An 8005-nucleotide genomic window follows, 5' to 3' on the forward strand; every position below is an offset into this window, starting at 1 on the left:
TGGATAGATTCTTTCATGGATGCATTATTTTTAATAATATTTCAATACAGCTATCAATTATCAAAGTTGATGGTGAAAATAGATAAAACTGAAAAATTATTATGAAAAACAGCCATGATTTTGTTTGTTTTTAATTATTTTGAAAATTTTATAAAAGTGTGACGTTAGTTGATTTTTTCCTACACCTACACCGATTTTTGTTGTAGGTTTGATTTTTATTTTTTGCGAAGGTAGAAATGGTCAATGGTCATTTCTAAAAGGGAAAATCACAATTGAAATAATTACTCGATAATTGAGAGGAGTCGATATAAACGTAAGTATTGGCATTCAATCACCCAGTCATCAATTTTCCAACAGTATGTTGAGACCGATTTCATTGCTGTTGGCTACGTCTTGTGTACTGTGCATTGCTGGGAGTGACGAAGCAGAATTTAATCAGCAAATGCTTCAAATCTATCAATTCATGTGTGGAGAATCGCAAAAGAGGTCCATATCTTTGGACACCTTCCTGTCCGAGATGGAAACCGACTCGAAATACATTCCTCCGAATGTCGTACTTCATAGATGCGACTCGGGCTCTGGTTGCTGCACGATGGAGGGCTACGTCTGCTATCCAGACTCCTTCGAAGATGTCGAAGTGTACGTGAAGAAGGTCAAAACCATATCGTCACACACCGGATGGCAAAAACCGAAAATTCCTCAAATTGAATTGCTAAAAGTCCCCGCCGTCAATCATACACGTTGCTCTTGTAAACATGTCTCAGAATTACAGTGTACTCTAGATTATCCGGATGCGGATTATGCGAAAAATATTAATTAATTTTTTTAAATTAATAAAAATTTAATTATTTTTTTAATATTAATTACAATTTAATTATTTTTTTAATATTAATTAAAATTTAATTAATTTTTTAAAATTAATTAATTTTTTTAAATTTTGTTGTTATATGCTAATAATTGCACCGATGGATTGCAACCGTAAACATGCGTGTTGTTTGAAACAAATGAAATGTTTTTCGTTCCCTTTTAAAATTTATATGTATTTACTATTGCGTCGATTCTTTCAGTCGCTTATGATCATCGAAGAAGTAACAAGTGCGTGTATTCAGAGCAGATGTTTTCGAACATATGTATGTATATTTAAATATTATCAAATAAAATACTATGTGTGTGAAATTATTTTCTTTGCTATTAACTCGAAAATATTTCAGATTTACATACCTGTTCGAAATGCGTCTACGTGACGAGCCAGAATGTTAAATTACAGAAAACACAAATATCGGAAGGCAAAGATCGAAAATCGAAAGATCTTTAGTCGAAAGATCAAAAAAAAGGGTGCATGGTAAACGGTACATACTCGCGTACATACTCACTTAATTTGCGCGAGCAGGGTACAACAGGAACAAGAGGAACAGGCTTTTTCTCCCGTATTCTGCACGCGCACATTAATACGGCAGGAAAAGCCTTTTTCATTAAAGCATCATTATATAAATTTATTTTTTATTTTTTGTTTGCCATTTTTAGGATGCTTTGCTCGATAAAGGGGTGATTAGGGAGATAGTATGCAACATATTAAAGTTTAAGTTTGGACCATTATCCATTATATCATAGATTGCCATTATAGCAAAGATTGTTTCTTTAACATTAAAATACAAACAATTTAAAGAAAATTTAAGACAGTATGTATTATGAATGCATAGTCGAAAACCACAAAGAGTGTGCTCAATACAATTGAAGCAAGCCGATAGAAACATGCCCCTAGCCGATGATTCATATTCATTCCTTTTGGAGAAATATATTTTGGGAATACTTATTCCCAAAATATAATTCTCGTAAATTTAAAAGCTACTCACACAATTTCTGAAAATCGGTTCGGACATTTGACTGGTGAAATGTATTACATATGGACATATGTACATATAATATACACATGTCACATTACTTGGTTGTGAAATTGAAATACATATATGTATTAAAAAAAAAAACGATGTGACCAACCCATGATTGTATATCTGTATTAGAGGAATATAACAAATATAATTCGATAATCAATTATACAAAAACGTTCACACACACGTGCTATGATTAAAAATACATTTTCGATAAAAATTGAGTGGAAATGTAGGGAAACTTCCACAAGATAAAAGTTCTACTTCCAGTTCTCGGGTTTAATCAATTTTTTTTTATTACTTAAAATCACTATAAATATTATAAGAGAAATAATACTAAAGATCAAAATCAAATAATGAAATATTGTTTAAAAAAATTTATTAATTCCGGCTTACGAATTCTAACTAAAACATTTTTTACTTTTCTAAGAGGAAAATATCCCACTTCCGGTTTAATAAATTTAATTTTTTTTTTCATCACATTGATACGAAGATTATACGTAGATATTTTCGTGAAGGGCACAAATATTTAAAGGGTCGAAAACAATAGTGAAGGAAAAATCGATTTTATATACTATATATATATATATATATATATATATATATATATATATATATATATATATATATATATATATATATATATATATATATATATAAATATATATATTTATATATATATATATATATATATATATATATATATATATATATATATATATATATATATATATACATATATATATATATATATATATATATATATATATATATATATATATATATATATATATTGATATTTAGCTTAAACTTCTAGATATGAAATTTCAGTTAAATACAATAAAAGGTTTCTGAAAAAAAGCATTCTCTATACTAAAAGTACAATTTCCGGTTGAGGTAAAAATATTTGAAAAATATAAGTATATAAAATTTGTAATTTATATTACATGTAAAAAGTTTTTAGTCTGTTTTATTGAACGTTTTGGAATATAATTTAATCCAAAAACTTGAAAAAAAGGAGGATACCTGCAAGGGGAGGTACCATTTCCGGTCAACGTAAAAATTTATGTCGTATCGAATGAGAGCCGTAGTTAATATGCGCCCAATAGTCCTAGCAGTTATCTTATAAATATTATTTAGAAATAAATAATATTTAAAAAAATAAATTTACTTCTGATATTAAGCGAAACTTGTCCGTTCGTTAAATAATGAGCTAGTAGTTATCAATTTAAATAAAACCCACTCGTCATTTCCTGAGGCTTGTCATCACAAGCTCTGCCTCCAAACTGCCTCAAACTTCTCATAGCAAGATTCACTTGCATTTTCCTCGTTGAGCATATACATATATACGGCCACATGGAAACGGATTATTCAGTATTTAATCGTCTATCCAGCGATCAACACGCTAGCAAAAATGGCTACCCTCGCATTATTAGCAGTCCTCCTCCTCTCTGTGGCTATCATCATCAGTGCCAAGAGCGATAAAGAATTGTTTATGGATCATCAAAAACGAGTAGCCGCCTTTATGTGCCAAGATCCTCAACCAAGAGCCATACCAATATCTGATGTATATACTGGAGATCTGAGCTCCGAGTACGACTACAATCCAAAGATGACAGTTCTGCACAGATGCGAAAACGCTGGCTGTTGTCCTATGCGTGGACACGTGTGCACCGTTAAATATAAGGAGAATATTAAAATAGTCGTCAGAGGTACACCATTTTTCGATAAAAGAAAGAAGCCCATCACGTTTAAGTTCAACGCTTCCAATCACACATCTTGCGTTTGCATGGATACCACAAACCGACCGAAGTGAATCCAAAAATCAATTTGAAATCCAGCAAATCCTCATTCAAAAGGTTGTGATAATATTTAATGTGTATATTATGTTACCAAGATGTGTTCTGCGACTCAATGTGTATATCTATTCCAAAATGTATGAACGTGTAAGCATTAGGGCCATGTGTATGTAAAAAGTTTATATAAATATAGTATGGGGTTATGTATTTAATATTATACATATAATAAATACATTGTATGTAGTATGTAGAAAAATCATTGCAATCACCTAATTTAATAAAACATATTCATTACTGTTATATATTTAATAATTGTTAAAGTATTGCATAAATTAATTTGTGAGTTTGTTTAGGGATATGTATGTGACATATTTTATTCTCATTATAATTTTATATGAATTAAGGAAACTTGTGTACATATGTATAATATTTGAATGATGATATTCATCATTTAATTGCCAGTGTTTGATTGTATTTTTATTGCATGTATAATTTACGATTATTAAAATAATATATTTATTTTTTTATACATATCTGTGTATTAATTATTACCTGTACTCTTGAATGTGTGTTTCTGATACAGTACGAGTACAATCTCAATTATCTGTACATGGATTGTTCACAAAGTTATATAAATGACAATTTGTCCTTATTTTGTTATACATATTCTTCTTCTTCAACAGTCAACACTAACCTGGTTAATCTAGAGAGATCATTTATTGAAGAAGTATGTACATATGTATTTATATTGGAAAAACTGATGAGATAGATATTTATAATATTCAAGTTCAAGGCAAGTATTATTATTGTGTGTATGTACGAGTGCATAATATCAGTATTGAACAACATCATTCCATTCAGATTATGTACTTTTTTACTTTATATTATATATAGGTACATACATACATACAATGTAGTTAAGTACATATTTTATTTTATTTAAGTTTAGACCATTGTGGCATTACAGGATTTTCAAAAAATTGAAGTTGCTTTTTGTCGCATCAATACACAGAATGCCATACGTCGTCAACCAGTCTCGAAAGTACAATCAGTCTCGAAATCTTGCTATGAAATTGGCAACTGGGTGCTTCAGTTCTATCAACGACTTTTGTATTGACTTCGATACCTACGTATGAACGAACATCCCAACTACGTCATCATCAAAACCAGTTCAATTTCAAGCGTTCCACATTCTCGATTTTGTGCTGCTACTATCGTTGTAACAGTGCGTTAAACAAATTTTAATTATAACACAAAAAAAATTGAGCAAACTCTTTAGATGACATTAGAGTTTCCAATCCGAATACTCAAGTACTCGATATTCGGATATAGTCGACCTTTTTTAAGATATTTGATAATCGGATATTTCAGCTAAATACTCGCATAATCCTCGAGGATAAAATATAAAAATTTTCATGAACTATTTTCAAATTGCAAATATTTTACGATTCGTTTACCTAGATATTTTATAAATGGTTTTAGGACACTTACCCCCTGGACACATACCCCCCGGAAACATATTCCCTACTAAAAATGCCAGAGACGTCAAGGAACCTTGCTCGTAATATTAACAACGAAATAAAAAAAAAAATTACAATACAATGACAGAAGACGGAGTTGATTGGTATAAAATTAAAAAGGCTATTGATGAACTCAACAAGGAGATATAAGTCGAGAATACCAATTTAACAAAAAAACATTAATGGATGACGAAACAAATTCTAGACTCAATGGATCGCCGTGGAATATTTAAAAATATAGACAACGCTCAATATAAAGATGTCCGCCGCTTGATTCGCATAAAAATAAAAGAAGCATAGGACTAGGAAGAAAAATGCAATAAAATAGAGACATTGGAAAAAATACATAATCATTCCAACATGCACAAACAAATAAAGATTATTTGTGGTGGTTATTAATAAAAACATCAACAAATCATTTTTGGCTGAATATATAGAGGAAAATTTGCTGAACCAGAAATAAGGGAAGGAATTCAAATATCAGGTTTGAGTATATTACAATCTGAGGTTGAAAATGCAATCAAAAAGGCCAAAAATAAAAAAAAAACTTCAGGAAAGGATTTTATTCCTTTAGAATTATTAAAATTATTGGATGAAGAAGGCATTCGAATATTGACGATACTTAAAATATATGAGACTCGCAAAATTCATCAATAATGGTTGCAGTCGACATTTATTCCCTTACCAAAGAAAAATAAGTCAACCGGCTGTGGGGATTATAGATTGGTTAGTTTAATGAGCCACGTGTCAGCCATTCACAATTTGGATTTACAGGGGAATTTTGAACAAGAGAAGCGTTGTTCTGCATGAACGTGCTTTTGCAAAAGTGTAGGGAATTCAAAAAGAGGATATATATACATACGTCTGTTTCATCGACTTCGAAAAAGCATTCGATTGAGTGGAACTTGAATCCATGCTCAAAACCATACTAGAATAAATTCAAATGATATCGCCCTTTTGAAGAACTTATACTGGAATCAATCTGCGTTTTGATTTCATGTGTATGTGTGTATGGTAAACGGACTATTTCGCATGTGGTGATCTCGTGCAAGATAATCGTTGTCATTAAAATCGTGAATACGGATTATGTGGCACTAAAATTCTCGTTAGTGTGGTAGTTCGCACGCGTGATTCTCGCTGGGTGGAATTTCCGAGTGCCAAATATTCCGTGGTCGAGATTTTAGTGTACGAGATCGCTATGTGCCACGTATGTATACATACATATATGTTTATGTGTATCAATATATATACTCGGGTTGCCAACTGGGAAGTAAAGAGTATAAATATTTTTAAAACATATTTAATTTTATGAAAAAAATTTTGACATTAAGACTAGTATAAATTAATCTTAAAACCGCTTAGAACAGGGGTTGCCAGCTTTTCATATATACATTTTTGAAAAGCGTATATATGTACATACATTTGTTAAATACTTATCAGGAAACTTATATTTTATTGTACCGCATCATTTTACATATACATATACATACATATTATAAACGCAGACAAAAAATATTTTTTGAGGAATTAATTATGTGTTTGAGAAATAGAGAAGATGTATAAAAAACAAAATTCGATAATGTCGCACACATACACGTTCACAAAAATCGGCTATGAGAGCCCTTTCGATACAAGTTTGAGCGCTAATGTAGGGAATCTCACACAAAAGTTTTACTTCCAATAGTCGGAATTTGTTATTTTATATCACCATAACCATATTATAACAATAAAATATCAAGACGATAAAATTAATTTAAAAGATCAAAATAAAATAATGAAATATATTTTTGTTTAAATTACTACTACCATACTAAATCCAAAGAAATATACACACACATAATAAATGTTTTGACTATTTTCAAGAGTGTCCAAAAAATCATTTCAGGTCTTTTTTTAATTCTATTAAATATTTTAAATTATATTTATCACATATGTATGTATGTATGTATGTATGAAAGCACTAATTTCACTTCAATCCAGTACAAAATACATTCGACGACACATTTTTTAAGCTATTCACAAATTTTTCATGCAGACTTTGAATGTAATTCCGAGATATTTCTACAAGAACAAAGTGTGTGATTTTCGGCGGGAATAACCAGCGTTTCATTTTGAGATTTACTTACATACATATATGTCTTCGCCATCTAGTGAATTTCACTTTCTTCGCATACACCATCACTTTTTTTAAGGAGTCTGGAGAGCAGACGCAGCCATCGATCATGCGGCAGCCAGATCCCGAATCGCATCTTTTAAGTATCACATTAGGAGGGTAGTATGTGAAATTGGTCACTTTCTTGAATTGGAGGTCGTCCAATGATACGGACCTCTTTTTGGGTTTTTCGGACTTGAAATTCCGGATTCGTTTCACTTGATGTTCAAATTTGGATTCGCTTATTGTCGCTACAATACACAGAATGCAACACGACGTCAACAACAAAAGTACAATCAGTCTCGACATATTGCTAGAAATTTGGCAACTTAGTGATTCTTCTCTATCGACGACTTTTATATTGACTTCGATGCTAACGCATGAACGGGTATCCCAATAACGTCATCATCAAAACCAGTCAAGTTGATGCGACCCACGTAGTTAATTTTGTTATGCTGCTAACTTGGTTACATTGCGTCAAACGAATTTTAATTATACCACAAAACTAGATATGAAATTTCAGTTCAATAAACGGTTTTTTAAGTTTTTGAGAAAAACAAAAAACCTCGATTCTCTAGAGTAAAAGTACTACTTCCGGTTCAGATAGAAATATTTAAAAAATTTAAGGTTATAAAATTATTATTT

At 30.7% G+C, this 8005-nt stretch overlaps 1 long non-coding RNA gene across 1 annotated transcript; it reads left to right on the forward strand.

Annotated features, from left to right (window-relative positions):
* Nucleotides 1-343: 343 nt before the first annotated feature.
* LOC143914542 (uncharacterized) lies at nt 344-1974 on the forward strand. Its single transcript, XR_013260830.1, has 3 exons — nt 344-639; nt 1068-1130; nt 1212-1974. It is a non-coding gene; the product is annotated as an uncharacterized LOC143914542 (long non-coding RNA).
* Nucleotides 1975-8005: the final 6031 nt, after the last annotated feature.

The sequence above is a fragment of the Arctopsyche grandis genome, chromosome 7, assembly GCF_051622035.1.
Source record: "Arctopsyche grandis isolate Sample6627 chromosome 7, ASM5162203v2, whole genome shotgun sequence".
Classification (NCBI taxonomy): domain Eukaryota; kingdom Metazoa; phylum Arthropoda; class Insecta; order Trichoptera; family Hydropsychidae; genus Arctopsyche; species Arctopsyche grandis.